General features: G+C 33.0%; 1 protein-coding gene and 1 pseudogene across 1 annotated transcript in view; one reads left to right on the top strand and one right to left on the bottom strand.

Annotated features, from left to right (window-relative positions):
* Positions 1-19,648, top strand: part of LOC145293272 (uncharacterized) — a 489,760-nt gene that overhangs the window by 337,249 nt on the left and 132,863 nt on the right. The gene's annotated exons all lie outside the window — the stretch shown is intronic.
* LOC145293440 (5S ribosomal RNA) lies at positions 14,324-14,441 on the bottom strand (annotated as a pseudogene).

Raw genomic sequence — 19,648 nt, 5'->3', positions numbered from 1 at the left:
CTCTCTGTTGCAGATATTGAGGATGTAAGACTCTAAGAAAAAAATCGTCAGTAAATCCCTTGATGCGGAAAAAAAATCTTATATCAATCGACATTCACCAGCACCACTCGAACGTTTACGAAGTCGAGTCAGTTGATGTCAGCGCAGTGAGGAGATGAGTTCGTCGATTTCAAAGTGGTGACAGAGATGTGGGTGACAAATCTTGTTCTGTTCATTTAAGACGAGGAATCAAATGAGAATAGCAAAAATAGTATTGAAAATGGAAGTGATTTTGTAAAAAAAATATATATTCTATAATACAATAAATCGCTCGTTTTAATGGAACAACTCCCGTCTTTTTAGCTCTTCAACGTTTTAGTTTTATTTTTTTTGTTTTGTTTTTTTAAATATAGAAGGCTTTGTTGCGAACTGATAGTGATTTTTAGAACAAACTGGTCGTCAGTCCGTGTCCCTATCCACTAAACGGACATCACCTCCCATGTTTCTTGGCAATACTGTGTGTATTTTGTAAATCTTGAAGTAAAAACCTTTCGGGGATTAAGCGCTACTTTTGGCTTTTGAATTGTTCACTCATTGATATCGACAACGCTTACTCTTATTGTAAATGATCGTTTTATCGTCATTCGTAACGATTTTCTTAAGCTATGCATCTTGTTCCTGGCGTGTACTTATAAATACTTATAACAATTAGCAGATTAAACTGGGTTTTTTTGTTAACGACCTAATCTAGCTGGGGATTAACAGAAATTACTTAATAGGTTCACGTACTCATGGCCAGACCTTTCCATTTCTCTCGTGGGCTGTTTAGAATATCAGACGTAATATGTCGGGATGTTTGAAACAAGAACAAGTTACACGGTTTGTTCGTGAGACATTTAGCAGATTCTATGCGCTAGCTTAACAGATACGCCGTAGAATTATTTTTTTAGTCTATCATAAGGTGTTTAGAAGATATCATGATTGATGGATAGAAAGGTGGCCCAGTTTTAACAGTTCACTTTTTTTAGATGTTTAGCGTTTCCAATGTGTTGCGTGAAAGATCAGTGACTCAACTTATCTCTTTGCAGATGCGATGTGATAAGTTTACAGGTCTGTGATTGAAGTTTCACATTTTTCTCGTGAATTATATACGTATCTTTATTATATACTAGACTACTCATGACCCGTTGGGTCAGTATGTTATATTAGCTATGGAATTAATGCATGAGCGTGACACTTGTGACGCAAAGAAAATAGATTTTTTGTGATCTAACAGAAACATTTCTATGAAAGTATATTAAAATGAAAAAAAGATATAGATAGATTTCGATGCGTCGTTCTGTTTATAATTGCTTATTTTTGAAAAACAAACTTATAGCTATTGAATTATAAGTGGTTTTCATACTTATAGGTAAATATGAACTGAACAGATACCATAATACTTTTTTATATATCTTTTAATTTAAACGCGAAAAAAAAAACAATTGGGATGCTGAAAACGTACACAGTCAAACAATACATTTTATTGTCGTGTTGATTATTTATTTTTAATGCAACTTTAAAAAACATATTTTCGGGGTTATTTTCTTATGTTGGTAGTGTAGAAGAAAACCTATGAATGTTTTTAAGAAACATGTATTAAAAAATGGAGTATATATTTTTTTTTAAATGAAGGCGGTTGGTAAATCACCGTTGTAAAATGCTCTTATGGTTGTCAACGGGTTTAAATATATTTATTTGTAAGAAAATTGCATTAAAACAACTTAAACGTTATACAGAAATGAACGATGTAAAAAAAATGCAGAAAGTATTAACAATTGTTTTTTGGATAATTTAAACGCGAAAAAGAAACAATTGGGTAGCTGAAAACGTACACCAGTAAAACAATACGTTTTATTGTAGCGTTGAAGTCGTAAACCGGATGTTGGCTTACAACACCCGTTACAAGGTCATTTTAGTTTTATAATTATATAGATTAATGAAATATCTATCTAGATTATATCGTATTCTTTTTATTATTTTCTTACACCAATCAAGGCATATTGCTACAGAGACCGGTACAGGGCCAGATTTACGGGACGGACAGTCCAAGTGAATAATAGTAAGCTCGACTCGTTTTCACATTACATTAACATATTGGTACGTTTGTATGATCGGGGAAACTAGAACCAGCGAGGGCATTCCAAAATAAAGTTCCAATAAAAAATCTAGAAGTTTTGAGGAATCTATGACCACTTACGACAAATAGGAAGGTTTTCTCCAAGTTTGGAGGATACGAGGTATTTAGAGTGTGTAAGTACGGCTGCATTTAGTTTATCGGAACACATTCGGCAGAAGTACCCGTAATATTAGAAGTATGCAAAAAAAAAAAAAAAAAAAAACGATGCGACGATATTATAATGAATGGGTTCCGATTAAAAATGTGGAATCGATTTAGTTAGAAATTCTTCTTTGTACCCCGTCCAAGAGAAGATGGCAAACGGTAGAGTAGTAGATGTGCCAACAATAATCCGTAAATGTACGAATGGTGATAAGTGCGATGCGATTGATTCACATACTTCCCGCTATATTTTAGCTATCGTCGTGAAGAGCGATAGATTGAAAAATCGATGGCCGAAGCCTCGTTATTTCATTATGACAACTTTAAAAACATCCGATGCTTTATGTTCAAAAACCCGCCTCACAGATCACTAGCTTAACGTTTAACAAATCCGATGCAAGAAACCATTTTTCAAAGTTTCTACCATTGTACAGTTGGCGTTATTTCAAACATATTTAGTGATTGCGATATTAATACAAAAACAACTGAGATTCTAATCATGACCCAGTTTAAATTTAGGTATTCATTCTTTTTAAGGATTGTTATTTTCATATTCATATTTGTTGTTGTTTCACCACGTTTCGGCAAACTCCTCCTATTGTCTTCTTCGGGTGATTAACCGCGATGGGATAGGGGCGCTGGGTCTTGTAACTTATCTCCAGTAATTAATGTCTTTCGAAGTTTTTGTCTGACCACGTTTTGCCCAACTAAACCTCGAGCCCGCTTTTCGGGCCCGCTTTCCAGGCCCGTTTTGGTAGAATTGAAACCGCTATCTTCAGTGGGCCAAATCGTGGTTAGACAACAACTATCGAAGAAGGTAATTACTAGGGATACAATTACAAGAATCATCATTCCAATCTCGTCACAGTTAATCACCTGAAGAAGTCCGAAGGATTAAGTTTATCGAAACGTGGTGAAACATGTACGAAAATAAGGATGGTAATCTGCAAAAGAATGAATATACACGTGAGGAAGCCACACCTCAAAGGATTCAAAATCAAAATAATATAACAGCATTTGTTTTGCGAGAAGGCAATTCCACCCAAAGCAGCTTCTCGACTTTTATGAACAGTCAGATATTGAACGTCGCTTGGATGGATGCCATATTTTCTACCTAGCTTCCTGCTGGAACTTTCAGTCATCTTCAGAAAGTTTTTCAATAAACAAGAAATATTGATCGACAATTCTTTTTTTTTTGGTTTCTGTTACGTTCAATTATTATACTAGAATTATTACCATATATATATATATATATATATATATATATATATATATATATATACATAATAAAAATGTTTTATTAACTATTTGCTCTTATATATATATATATATATATATATATATATATATATATATATATATATATATATATATATATACACGTTTTATTTTTTATTACCGTATCTTTCCGTTAAGTTACATTATTGTTTCGACTACACGGCCGTTTTTCTTTTTTTGTCGTCTGTAGCGTCCTCAAGTCTGCCGTGTAGCCGAAACAATAATGTGACTTAACAGAAAGATACGGTAATAAAAAATTAAACGCATATTTGCTATACAACATCAAAATCTGAATCAAAACGTTATAAATGTTGATTTTTTTTTAATAACTGTTAAGAAATTGATACGTATCGATTTCTCGCGTCAATTTGAAACAACCTCTCTGCTTATTTCTTAACAAGCTTACAAACGTACCTAAGTTGTGTTAAACCAAGCTTGGAAAGTGCCGAGTGTGAAAAAAAGCTGACACTCCAATGTTACCATCGTAACCTCTAGAAAAAAAAAAATGTAAAGAAATCTTGCTCGAAGGCCATTGCTGACACACCGGCGGACAATTATGAAGAGGGCAAGCGCAGATTCGTTATCCTCGTTTTCCCCCCTCTCTCTTTACTTGTCTTTCCCCCTCTCTCTCTCGCCCTCTCTCTCTCTTTTTTCTCTCTATCTCTACTTGTTTCTTTCTCACCATTTCTCTTTCTCATTATTTCTCTTCATCTCTATTTATTTATGGTCACTCTCTTCATTACGTTTTTTATGTCATGTAAATGGGATTTCGATTTTAGTTTTAAGAGATCACATTAATGATAATAACATCACGCTTTAAAATTTCGTAAAATAGTAACGCTTGAAACTAAATTTTAGTTGGTGCGTTTTTATTCCACGTTATATTATATTATTATTATTATTATTATTATTATTATTATTATTATTATTATTATTATTATTATTATTATTATTTACAGGTAAAGCAGGATGTTAAAACCTGATTTCATTGAAATTGTAGTTAAAATTATTATTCCTACTTTCAATATATTTTTATGTGCTTACATTTCAATATTATTTTAGATGCATTAAGACCAAGAGGAAATTAAAGTACGTTGCTTCTATTTTGATATCATCATCATCATCATTATCATCATCATCATAAAAAAATGCACTTGTAAACTTTACAGACATTGACTTGAAGATTGTATTCTGTATTTTCCGGCGAGATCGCTTTGGGTGAACATGATTTATTGGAAAACAGGACGCTTCTTATGACAGCAATTAAATAGAATTAATGGTGACGCGCTATTGCGTATCCTTATGCAAATTAAACAAACCAAGCAAATCTGAATATATTCATAGAGGCTGTGACAACAGAATATCCCTTTCATTCTTTTAACTCTCAAATGTATATCCGACACAGTAAGACGTAGTTAATCAACCGAGAACCACATCAGTCTATATAAAAACATATAAGATATTAACAGATATATACTCAAGAGTCAAAACAATGAAAAGAATATGCTCTAGTCACAGCCTTAATTATCACTAATATTATATATGCTTAGAAAAGAAATGTTGATGTATTGGAAGGTATCAAAATTAGATTAAAACATTAAGATATGAATCAAAAACGTTAAATAACATGTTATATAACAAGCGATGATTTAACACACTGAACTCTAACATCTGTACGATATATGTGCAAAGTCATAATTGACATGCAAGCAAATAAATACTATGACAATTTGCATGTATTATCATCTAATTTTACTTTCGGTTTGACTTTAACTAAGACAAGACTATTATCGCCAACGTAATACGCGTTTTTGTTCTGATATCTCTATCTATGAATATCAATTGTGCTTGTGGAGAAGTCACATACTTGTGATCAAGTTTAGAAACAGCGCTGCGATTGTATCCGTGTCCTGCCAACTCACGTTTTGCGGGAAGGCAATTCCACCCAAAGCAGCTTCTCGACTTTTATGAACAGTCAGATATTGAACGTCGCTTGGATGGATGCCATATTTTCTACCTAGCTTCCTGCTGGAACTTTCAATCATCTTCAGAAAGTTTTTCAATAAACAAGAAATATTGATCGACAATTCTTTTTTTTTGTTTCTGTTACGTTCAATTATTATACTAGAATTATTACCATATATATATATATATATATATATATATATATATATATATATACATAATAAAAATGTTTTATTAACTATTTGCTCTTATATATATATATATATATATATATATATATATATATATATACACGTTTTATTTTTTATTACCGTATCTTTCCGTTAAGTTACATTATTGTTTCGACTACACGGCCGTTTTTCTTTTTTTGCCGTCTGTAGCGTCCTCAAGTCTGCCGTGTAGCCGAAACAATAATGTGACTTAACAGAAAGATACGGTAATAAAAAATTAAACGCATATTTGCTATACAACAGTATTGAGCACTTTCTTCAGTTTGTATTAATTACCATCTCCACTATATATATATATATATATATATATATATATATATGATTTTCAGAATGTGAGAGAATGTATATAATAAATTCCACAGCCAAACAACGTCGCAGCTCACACGAGCCATGACAGTCAAAGAACCGGAAGTCCAAGACTCGAGTTTCGCCCTCATTTTGGGCTCATCAGTTAGACACATCCGAACTCAAGATTCGAAACCCGAGCATCTTGCATGCTGTCAGTCATATTGTCAGTCTCTGTGTTTCACATTTTCTCGAAAACTACTATGGCAATCTGACTACAAGCCTATCTGAACGCATTATTCCAATAACGTTCATCCTACCAAGTATTATGGACCCCGTTCGACATACACTTAGGTATTAATACTGATTAGTCAGCCAAGTACAACTATTACTGGAGAATATTAACCCTTATCCTTGAGTGGCATCCGGCTCTTGATAAGCCCCGACTATATGGTAAACTTGTATTAAAAAAATACTGGTCTAATCTGACTAGGTCTTTTTTTCCTGACGTTGTATGATAATGTGCAGCGAGCTAAATATGATCCTATGAATACATAGTTAGGGAATAACAGTGATTAATAAGGATGTGTAATTTATGAAAAATAAACGCAAATTTAACAATCAATTCAGCCTAAAGTTCTCATTCGAAGCTGTGGATCTAAAAATTTGGCCAGTTTTAATAGTAGTGCATATATATATATGTATATATATGTATATATATATATATATATATATATATATATATATATATATATAAAGTGAAAATTTCTGTGTACATTTTCCTACGCAATAACTCTGTCAATTTTAAGCCTACAGATTCGAAATTTGATATACAGGGTACTGAGATTTGGGAACATCGATGTGATTGGTTTTCGGACAGAAATCTGGCGATGAAGGGGTCAAAGTTCAACGATTTGTCCTTTGAGAACTCTACCAAACTCCTCCTACAATTTTGGGTCTAAACACGTGAAATTTTAGATATAGATTCCTTGGACATGGATCTAACTTAATAACTTAATTTGAGCCCTAAACAATAATTTTAAGGGGTCATAATAGGGGTCAAATTAAAAAAAAATGACCGTTTTTTTGTTTGTTTTGTTCAGCATACACCTCAAAACACCTGGGCAACGCCGGGCACCCATGCTAGTCTATCTATAAAAGTGAACGTTCCTGTGTGTCTGAGTGTCTGTGTACATTTTCCTACGCAATAACACTGTCAATTTTAAGTCTACAGACTCAAAATTTGATATACAGTGTATTGAGATTTGGGAAAATCTTTGTGATCAGGTTTCGGCCCGAAATTTAGCTGTTAAGAGGGAAAAGTTAAACGATTCGATCTTTGAGAACTCTACCAAACTCCTCCGAAAACTCTGGATCTAAACACTTGGAATGTTAGATATAGGCTCGGTGGACATTGATCTAACTTAATTACTTTATTTGAGCCAAAAATATTAAATTTTAAGGGGTCATAATAGAGGTCAAAGTTAAAAAAATTGACCGTTTTTTTTCTGTTTTTTTTTGGTTTTTAATTTTGCTCAGCATATACCGCAAACACCCGGGACACGCCGGGCACCCATGCTAGTATATATATATATATATATATATATATATATATATATATATATATATATATATATATATATATATAACTACTCCATTTAATAACCTAAATTAATATTCGAAGGTATAATTTTATGCGTAAACTTTAAGTATTAACTTCAACAGTGCTCAATACATAGCTAGAGCTAGGTAGTAAGTTGTAAAAACATATATGGCAATTAAGTTACACAGAATATTCCGCGTTTCCTCCACGCTAGGATTCGTCAGGCTTATGCCCATGAACCTATACTATATGTTTGCTTATACAGTTTACTCTTCCTCTTTCCGCATAGCTGTTAGGCTTAAGTGGTTCAGATGCGAGTTAAAAGATGAATCGATAAATTATTTTTATACTGAAGGCCCCCGAAAATCATGACACATATATGTATTATAAATTATCTTACCTTACATACTACAAAAATCCATCTTAGTTACTACAAAAATGCTAGTTTTATGTTGGTGTCTTAAGCTCCCCACCACCTCTTTTGTTCTGATAAGGATATTATATTCGAAAACAAAGTATTAGTCAATTATTGTCAATGTTTATTGTCAATTTTAATAAAATGAATATCGTTTCTGAAGCGATCGTACACTCAATTTCATTTGGTTTGTTTTCCTTTTGGAATTGATTCATAATTTAAAATTGTTAATCTTTATACTAAATATTAATATAGCTCTATGGTAAATATGCGTGTGGAGATTATTATATATCTACATTACTATGAGCAATGTTGTTTTAAAGTGTTAATGTATTAAAATAAACTTTGCCCTTAAGACTCCAAATATAATTCCCTCTTATATATATATATATATATATATATATATAAATATAACACGGAAATTACATAATTGTCGATGCAATAATTTATTTCAACCTCATGGTATTTTCAAGCATCTAAACTAGACAATTACATTTTTGATACTGAAATAAATAAAGAAAAAGAATCGTATTATTTCAGTATCAAAAATGTAATTGTCTAGTTTAGATGCTTGAAAATACCATAAGGTTGAAATAAATTATTGCATCGACAATTATGTAATTTCCGTGTTATATTTTTATGTTATTGCTCTGTTTACCACATTGAGCTCTCATACCCGGATTTCCTCCTGGAATTATTCCATTATTACACTATATATATATATATATATATATATATATATATATATATATATATATATATATATATATAATATACATATTGAGCAAAATGCTACATAATTTTGAATTAAAAATCAGTTTCAAAAAGTAAACAAATAAAGTCCAGTAGATTGTACGATCATTTCAGAGACGATGTTTATTTTATTTAAATTGAAAATGAATATTCACAATACTTTGACAAACGTTTTGGCCTTAAAAGAAAAAAAGACAAAGTCTCCTCATCAGCAAAACAAAGGGGCGGGGTTCAGTTAAAAAACACCAAAATAAAACTAGAATTCTAGTCGTGTGTAAGGCAGATATGCCTTTTTATCTCAATTATAAACTCTGTTTCAGTTTGACTTATATTTTGTCTTCTAATTAGAATATATATATATATATATATATATATATATATATATATATATATATATATATATATATATATATATATATATATATATATATATATTGGCAACAAGCCAATTATAAAGGCATGTTTGATTTATTTTTTGGTGGGGAATTTCTCGAGATTCTTCGTATTTTTCATATTTCAGTAAGTTGCGCATTAGGTTTCCGAGTGATATTTTGTCCCACATTTTTTTATAGCGCTTTCCATTATTGATCGTAGCCAGGAGCAATTTGTATTTGTTAAAAATGCTTTCTTTTTCTGTTGTATAATTATGTTTATTTTTATTCATTTATTGGTTTAATTATTTAGTTATTTTGATCTAAGTCATTTGTTATTGAGGAAGATTGGAGAACGGCTTGGTGAGGTCTATATTTCTATTTTTTATTTTTTACTCTAAGTCAATGTATATATTAAATTACATGTATTTATAGTATTGTTATTGCAAATGTAAAAAGCTTTTTTTTAATGTTAGGCTGTATATTTTAAATTAATATAACTTCCAGTAATTTTAATTTTTTGTGTGTAATTATTTCAATATTAATTTCCGTGTTAGTGGGTAATATTTTTCTTTTGATTTTAGTTTGTTATATTTGAGCGGTAATTTGGCGTTGAATTTCTGATAGCTTATATGTGAGATATTTCTAGAGGGCTTTTGTTGTTTGACTAATATATATGATATGAATTCGTAGATTTGTTTGGTAAGTATATTGCGAATGAACAGAAAAATTCCTATATTAGATTTGTTTGGCTCAGTGTGGGATTAATGGTATTATTGTTTTTATTTATAAAGTTATAATTTTAAATTCCGTGTAATAAATTATCAACTTAATCTTTTTCCCTGTTTTATAAGTAATTAGCTGAAAAATGCGTGGCTCGCTCTTTACTTATAAATAAGTGGTTTAAGCACTATAAAAGTGGTGGACGGATGTTTGTTTAAAATAGACAATTGGCGAGGTTATTTGCGGGCATTGCTCCCGTGGGTCGAACGATAGAACTGTTGACTATCAACACGATGGTTTTGGGTTCAATGCTCGGCTTGGGAGAGGTGCTAGTATAGCGGCACATGAGTTGTGATACAACGAAACAGTACTGCATATATATATATATATATATATATATATATATATATATATATATATATATATATATTGGTTGGTGAAAAGATATGCTTTTGCAAATATTTTCGATTTTTTTATGCATGCTAATCTTCTTTAAATCCGATACTCTATGTTTGTTAAGAACATATATTAATATATGAAAACATTGCTGCATTCCAAATTTCAAGATTTTATTCATCTTTGCATTATTAGTTCGAAATAAAACTTTCGTTCGACTTTACGCATCAATTCTGTTCACAATTAGTATTTTATGTCAATATTAGATATTTCGTGCATGAAGTTAAGACAAGACGTTCACCCACTAGAAATCGGCCATATTGATTATTTTAGTTCTTTATTAATTTTGCATATTTTTACGTATTACATCGTTATGTATTTATTTCTTTAATATATATATATATATAAAGAAAAAATGATGATATAAAACTATATACTAATATGCATGGAGATGTATTCAATTATTCGAATGTAAGGTGTAGGATGAGTGGGGACTCTTTATACCATGGTATTTTGAAGCCTAATTCTTCTCATCAGAAGCATATATATATATATATATATATATATATATATATATATATATATATATATATATAAGGTAATTTATATATATATATATATATGTGTGTCATGCAACAAGCACATTAATATGTATAATCAGTTTTTATTTACTGCATAGGATTGTACATTTGCTTTCATTCTAACTTTTAATTAAAACGGAAATTACTTCAAGATTACAAATGAATTAAAAACGTCTTTGACCTTAACATGTACAACAGACGTCATTCACCTGAGGAGACTCGTTTCTCATATTACATCTTCATTAAATACGCTCATTGTTCTGTTTCTTTAGCGGGCGGGCGGGGGGGGGTTCGTCTCCAACAAATGACATTTAAAAATAAATGTTTTTGTTTCAGATTTCTTTGAAATTTTATGTAGATTCAAATATGGGTGCAACTTGACATTTCATCGTATACAAAGTTCAATAACATTTTTTTTTTCGAAACGTGTGTTTGTTTATTCATATTTGGACTCTTTGCACTTAATTTCTCATCTTTAATATTAGTTGTACAAGTTTTCAGTGGATGTAATCTCCGACATTCTTCAGGTGTATCTTGTCAAACTAGAGAATTGTTCCCCCATACTTTTTTTTAATTTTTATGTGGAACTTGATAATCTGCACGGAATTTTGAATGGAAGCCTTGATTTTATTGACAGGAGCAACATGCTCCTCCTCCGTTAGCCGTGACTTGGTAGACGTCCTAAGCAATAAGCAATTGTATTTTGGGGTCTCTCAAACAATGGGATTGGACGCTTAATCGCCAGAAAATTATATTTTACCACTCGCATTATTAAAAGAAAAAAATTAGAACTGCAGATCTTTGTTTATTTATACTTATTTGTAACGTTGTATTTGTTTTATTTATTCATTTATTCATTACGAAATATTATGCTCATCTCCTTATTGTTGTGTCACGACGTTTTGGCCAATTATTCGTCTGGCCTTCATTACATGTTTAACCGCGACGGGATAGGAAAGCCGAATCTCCTAACTGCATCCTCAGCAATTACTGCCTTTCATAGTTGTCGTATCACCACGTTTTTGGCCAACTTAGCCTCTGCCTGGCTGTGGAAAGGATTGAAATAGATATCTTCAGACAATGCTCACTTGGAACCGTAGAGATTCAATGTCTCTATCCACTGCGCCACGGGTGTTGGAGAACGATCAAGGTTGAATTTTTTAGTCTTATAAATCCACGTGTATGTATTATATCTGATATTCTGTTTTCGGGTCCGAATGGTATATTATTTAAATTAATTGGAATTCTTATTGAGATGAGTCATTTGTATTATTTATCCATTTATTTATTGCGGAATACTATCTTCATCTGGACGTTGTTGTTTGACGAGGTTTCGCCCAACTATTCCTCTGGCCATCGTCAGGGGTTAATGGGACAGGAGCGCTGAATCTCTTAACTGCATCCTCAACAATTAGTGCCTTACATGGTCATCTCACCATGTATCACAAAATGAGTAATTTGGTTGTGCTGTTTTTGTTTTTACTTAATTGTATTTTAGGGTCGCTTGCACTTAGGATTGAACCTTATATCTCCAGGAATGTAAATTTTAACTAGATCTATCTAAAAAAATTATAAATCGCTGCGCTTGTTTATTTGTACGTATTTATAACTTTGTTTTTGTTCTTGCTCATGAATTCAGACAAATAAATGTACTGACTGTATCACAAACGCATCTATTTATAATGACTATTAGTAATGAGATGCATCTTTAAAATGAAAAATTGTTTTTAATCCAGATGCCTTTATGCCGTTTCAATAATAGTTATACATATAAGATAAAAATTATTTTAAAGGCCGGTTTTTTATTTGATTTCCCAATACTTTGATTGTTTCATTTCAATACATATCAGTATGCGCTCAAAAGTAGGTTCCTAAAAACAGATTCATGTTATTAAAAATTGTCGAGGTACCATGTGCTTTCAACCTGATATAATAATTATACTAGCAGGGCCCGTGTAACTCCCACGGTTATATCGATCATTGGTCGTATATTACTGTCGTAGGAGACTTCTGTGCACGCCCGGCACTCACGCAGACCACACGATATTATTTTATCATCTTTAGATTGAAGAGATGCTGCACTTTGGGCTTGATCCGAACGTCAAATAGCAATTTTGTATTTGACTTTCGCGTTCGAGATGACAAGGCATCAGATAAAATAGAAATCGATCCGATCTTTGAGATAAATGGGTCGAGATTGAAAATGTGCGTGCGAACATGACATTAACTCATCGTATGATGATATAGATGAATTCGATATGATAGAGAAAAGAGAAAAATTACCAAATATCATTATGAGCATGTATGTGTAAAATGATCTTGTTTTAATCACAAAACGTTTTCAAGACGATGCTTTTTTTCAGATATGTACGAGGTGCATTAATAAAGTTTACAGTTTTTTTCATATAAACATGTGTAGTAATAATAGAACACACATCAAACTCTAGATCCTTCCAACGTAATCTCATTTGGCTGCAATGCACTTGTATCGTTTCAACAAATTTTGGAATACCTCATGGAAGTAATCTTTTGTGACTGTGGCAATGACTCTCGTCATAGCCTCTTCCGTCTGCTCAATTGTCACATAACGACAGGAACTAAGATTTTCCTTGAGCTTAGGGAATAATCAAAAGTCACATGGAACAAAATATAGACTATATAGAATGGAATTGATCAACTCGACCATCTCTCTGCTCTCACGACAACATCTTTCTTTCCGATCTTCTCTGAGCACTCTTGGGACAAACCGTGCAAATTTTCCGTATCTCCAGTTCCTCGCGAAAAATTGTGTGTACAGTTCCCACACTGACATAAAACAGTTCATTTATTGTTTCTATAGACACACGCCGCTTCTTGTCTATGAAATTTACTCTGGTGTTCTGACATCCTTACTCCTTCCATACCTCTCATCATCTCTCACAGACTCCCTTTCTTCTTTGAATCTCTTATGCTACTCAAAAAACTGCTGCTCAATTTATGCAAGATGATCCAAAACAGTATAAAACATTTCATACGTTTTTGTGGCTTTTTTTTTTCCAAATTTAAACAGAGTTTTATTGCATATCGTTCTTCTAAAATGTCCTCATATCCAGATTGCATGTTTGCAATTCACCAGCAGCGACAGTAAGGATTTAGTCGGGTGGATTTTAATTTCTACTGTAGCTGGTCATTTGAACCTGGAATTATAATAATTGGTCAGTAAGATGTACAGCAATAGCATACTGAATTTTTAAGTATCTGAATGAATGCCTCTATTCAGTCTCGAAAGACAAAAAATACCCCCCTGTAGGGACAGTTGTACTTGCAATTGGGAGGCAAGTGTTGTGCAATCTCCAACAACACTTCTTCTGGATCGGCACTGCTTAAGTCCAGTGGAAAGAAGAAATCTAGGACGACTAGAAACAATGCCCAGGTATGCGAAAAGCACATACAACACCTGGAAGTTCCAAATGGTCAACCTTCTGGTACTGGCCAGGCTCATCGTTGCTTAACTTCGGTGATCTGACGGGAACCGGTGTGTTAAACGTGATTATGCCGTATATAATAAAGTATCTACAACAATTCCAAATGCCAGTACAAAAAAGTCTGGTAACTTATCCAAGGCAACTCCTAATTATGATAAATATTGTTTTTACTGTAACAACTTTTGAACTGGATAAAAGCCGATCAGGTTAGGGTTAGTATAGGGCTACTGAAGGATTGGCTTAGGTAAAAACTATTATCAAAATTTACAGACGTTCGTATAGTTACGATTTGACAGCGATACGTAATATAAAAATGCAATTTTAAAAAATCATTTCGCACATGGGTTACATTTGAGTTTAGCATAAACGCGGTGCTATGCTCACACATTTACACGATGCATAGTTATTTAAAGGGAGACAAATTGGTATATATTTGAAAAGATTAAGAACTTGAAGCATTCTTGTCCGATATGACGGGATTCGAGATTATTTTTGCTAGGAACACTGGCATCCAAGATTTGCCTGGATTGAATTAAAACGGACACATGATTTATCAATAATGACCGTTACTCTTAAACTTGCAGCTCAGCTATGAAGCTGAGGTTTCAACTGTATTAAAACCATGTTTCAATTCCCCTTCATGCGCGTTGATAAAATAAAATAAAGCGATTTTCTTTCTCATACGACACTTAATCTTTTCTCTTTATGAAGGAGATAGCAGTAATTTTTATTCTTTCCCAATTCAGAATGCGTCTTTTTTTTGGGGGGGGGAACGAGATAAATTTTGTCACCATTTTAAAAATAACCTTGTCGCATGGATAGTCGCCAAGTAAAAAGCGACATTTAATAACAGAAGTACTCTCAATATTGCGCATAGCAAAATAACTAAGACAAATATTGCAAAATACATTGCATGGCGCCATAATGCATTGGAAGAACTATATATGATGCTTGCATTTATATCACGTTGATTACAATATACTTATTGACATAACGCATCCAATGACATTTCTTTTAAGGTGTGCGCTTTGCTGACTCTTGTAATGTTTTCTTTTTTGTCTTAAGTGTATTGGTCTTACATTTTGCGGATGATAAACTGCCAACTGAGAGTAGGCGTTAAATGACCTTGTGCCTTATTTGAATTAAAACGGACAGACGATTTGTCAATGATGACCGTTACTCTATGACGTACAGTTTGCCTATGGGGCTGAGTTTTAATCTACGGTTAAACTATGCCTCAATTCATAAACTAAACTAAACCGCTTTCCTTAATGTTTATGGATGTCAGCCATGAATGCAGACGCCACTATGTTATTATAAAAATAGGAAAAAAACAAAATGAATCTAACAATTGGATTCCTTGTAACATCAAATGACAATGCCGAACTAATATTATTATTATAGTTGTTATTGTTATTATTATCATTGTATTTATTATTATTTGTATTATTGTTGTTGTTAATAATAATAATAATAATAATAATAATAATAATAATAATAATAATAATAATAATAATAATAATAATTGACGTTTCTGATTTTTTTTTTTTAGATAAGAGTTGATTATTCGTATTATTTGGATTCCTAGGACTAATCTTGAGTGTCATTTCCCCAAACTTCCGGTCGATGTAACTCCAGACCTTCTTGTTGTGTATCTTGTCGATCTTGGAATGTTTGTGTTGAACTCATATATTTGGAGAAAATTTCGAACGAACCTCTTTATTCATTTCATGGGGCAAAAACACGTAGCGTAGTGGTTAGTGTACTTGGAAAAATCTATTGTAAAAGTGATATTCTCCTGAAGGTTCAAGGTTCAAGGTTCAATTCCCTGTGTGGGCGACCGAAAAATACAATTCCAAATTACTTACGCCCTATGTGTAGTCATGGCTGACGAATCCAGAGCATGCTACCCCTGTGAATAAATAAAAGCTTCCGTTACAAAATTCAGTCCCAATTCACGAGTTCAAGAGAAACATTCCCGAGTTCGACAAGATACACCTGAAGAAGGTCAGAAGTTACATCAACCGAAACCTTTTGAAACTTACACTCAAGATAAGAATAGTAGTCTGATGAATCCAACTAATACTACTACTAATAATGATTAATAAATAAAATATATAATGCGACACTTTAAATATAAACCAAGAAATAAGAAAACGCACACTCAGGTAAAAATAATGTCACTTTTTAATACAGTAAGATTAGATTTTCGCCCAAGAATAAACTGAGGGAATTAAAACAGACACCCTTTGTCTGATAAAAGCCCGAAAATTAGCCTGTGAGAAAAGGAGCGGGAATTACAAAAATATGATTAGCTGATTAGGAAACTTAATAGCACGTTGTACATATTGATACACGCGGTAACATTATTCCCATGCATTAGACTGACGAATATATATATATATATATATATATATATATATATATATATATATATATGCTATTGAGTTTCCTAATCAGCTAATCGTGAGGAGTCGTAGACGACGAAACACGTGTCAGTGGATAATTATCTTTAAAAAATTTTTTAAATAATATATATATATATATATATATATATATATATATATATATATATATATATATATATAATCACGTTCACCGCTAACGTGGTGTACCGCCACTTGGACGTAAGGGGCTATAATTTGCGACTACGCACAGACACGTTATATTTAAACTTCTGCATATTAGTACAGTACGGGGAAGGAAGTAGCAGGTAGAGAATTCCAAAGTCTAGCTGTTTAATTAAAAGAATTTATTCGAGTAGAAAACTTTGTCTTTTGGGGATCTCAACGGTGAAGGGGTGAGCTTGTGTTGCTAAACTGGTTTGTCGGGCATATGTATGTCGACGGGGCGCAAGTGCAACGAGTTTATCAGTGCATATTTTACTAAAATATCTGTAAAACAAGCCAAGAAATGCAACACTGCGGCGATGGAACAGGGGTTGGAGATTAGTTGGTAAAGTGGGACCTATTAGATTAAGAACTCATTTTAGACCCTTACCAAGAGAGAAAGACTAGTGCTAGGGGCACCAGGTCAGATGTGGAAACAATACTCCATGCATGGGTGAATGGTGGTAATTTAGACATACCGGATACTCTCAGGTGTGAATAGTCTTCTAGCTCGATAGAGGGAACCCATCTTTTTCGCAGCAGCCCCTGCAACGTCTTTAAGGCATTTATCATTAAATTTGTATTTATGCCTATGAATTTTAGACTAAGGAGTTTGAAGGAAGAGCTCTCTTTTAGTGTGTTATGTGTAATGGATATATATATATATATATATATATATATATATATATATATATATATCCATTACACATAAGAGCTCTCTTTTAGTGTGTTATGTGTAATGGATATATATATATATATATATATATATATATATATATATATATATCCATTACACATAACACACTAAAAGAGAGCTCTTCCTTCAAACTCCTTAGTCTAAAATTCATAGGCATAAATACAAATTTAATGATAAATGAAATGAGAATATCCCAACATATCCCTCGGGATATTCGACTACACCAGGTTTCGAGAACATCCGGGTACTCCCAAGCTCATGAGTCCGCCATTGGCAATCACCTGTTGAGTATAAATAGGTGTGCCGATCAATATTCCGATGGGTGGTTTTCTGTTTTATACAGTGCTAGGTCGAACTATCATCTCAATAGCATTGAGGCGTTAGTTATTAACAACTCTCGACCTAGCCTGTGTAGACAAAAGATTCTGAAACATCAGTTGGAGATATTCATTGCTTTAAAACCACTTGAACAGTGAGAATTTTTTTTTCTCCACTGTTCTTCCAACTGAAACCAAAATTCCCCTCTTCCCTCATTCGTTTTCTTAGTTTTTAATTTATCATTCTGACGTTTCCTCTTAGAGGGTCAGACGATAAGGCCTTAAGGAAATTTTAATTTCACCTGCCCATTTCTTGTTTTTTGGTATTTAAATTAAATTATGTTTCCTCTGAAATTTCTCCTTCCATTTTGCTGTACCAAAAATTTACTTATATATATATATATATATATATATATATATATATATATATATATATATATATATATATATATATATATATATATATATATTGGCTTCCTTCAGTCTTGGAAGACGATGGATACCCACGGTAAGTGTGCCTATATGTGAAATTTTTTGTGGCAAGAGTTGCACAATTTCCAACCACACCTCTCCTGAGTCGACATTGTTGAATACCATTGACAAGTTGAGAATCGGAACGACTGGAAACAATGCCTAAATTAGCGGAAAGCATATACAGAGCCTAGAATTCCCAAATGGTAACCCATCTGCTACTGGCCAAGCTAAATGTTGCTATACTTCAGTGATCCGGCCGGAGCCAGTTTGTCACTGGGATTGTGCCGTATATATACACATACGACACAATCACTTTCCTTCGGGCCGGTATCAAAGTGTAGTATCTGTTCCGGCAGATGCTGCAAGCTATGACTAGCAAAGACCAGACTCCTCACATTAAAAATCGGCCTTGTGCCTAATTTGCTCGGTGGGGGAGCAAATAAATACCATCTGTTCCGGCAGATACTGCAAGCTATGACTAGCTATGACTAGCAAAGACCAGATGTGGGGGCAACCCCACATGCCTGACCATTAACCAGCTCCCATTTCCCACCTCTCGGGAGCTGGTCCCCTTTTTCCCTTCCCCCTCCCTTCACTCCTCACATTAAAAATCGGCCTTGTGCCTAATTTGCTCGGTGGGGGAGCAAATAAATACCATCTGATCCGACAGATACTGCAAGCAAAGACCAGATGTGGGGGCAACCCCACATACCTGACCTTTAACCAGCTCCCATTTCCCACCTCTCGGGAGCTGGTCCCCTTTTTCTCTTCTCCTTCCCTTCACTCCTCACATTAAAAATTGGCCTTGTGCCTAATTTGCTCGGTGGGGGGAGCAAATAAATACCATCTGTTCTGCAGATGCTGCACTTAAGATAATTGTACCAGTCAATGGAGGAGAAAGCCTCTATACTGGGACAATTATTATTTTCTGTAACCAGAGTGTCACGTTTTTGCCTACTTTTATGGGAGCTGGTTTTTACCTCACATTAAAAACGGCCTTGTCCTTAATTTGCTTCGGTGGGGAAGCAAATAAATACCATATATATAAATGCTACATCCCTTTGATTTCATTAATATATATATATATATATATATATTAATGAAATCAAAGGGATGTAGCATTTACCTGATATACGCAATGATAAACTTCAAACTAATATATATATGTGTGTGTGTGTGTGAGTGTAT

This window comes from Euprymna scolopes, chromosome 14 (genome assembly GCF_053919585.1).
Source record: "Euprymna scolopes isolate OS-2025 chromosome 14, ASM5391958v1, whole genome shotgun sequence".
Classification (NCBI taxonomy): domain Eukaryota; kingdom Metazoa; phylum Mollusca; class Cephalopoda; order Sepiida; family Sepiolidae; genus Euprymna; species Euprymna scolopes.
This window is presented reverse-complemented; position numbering and strand designations above follow the sequence as displayed.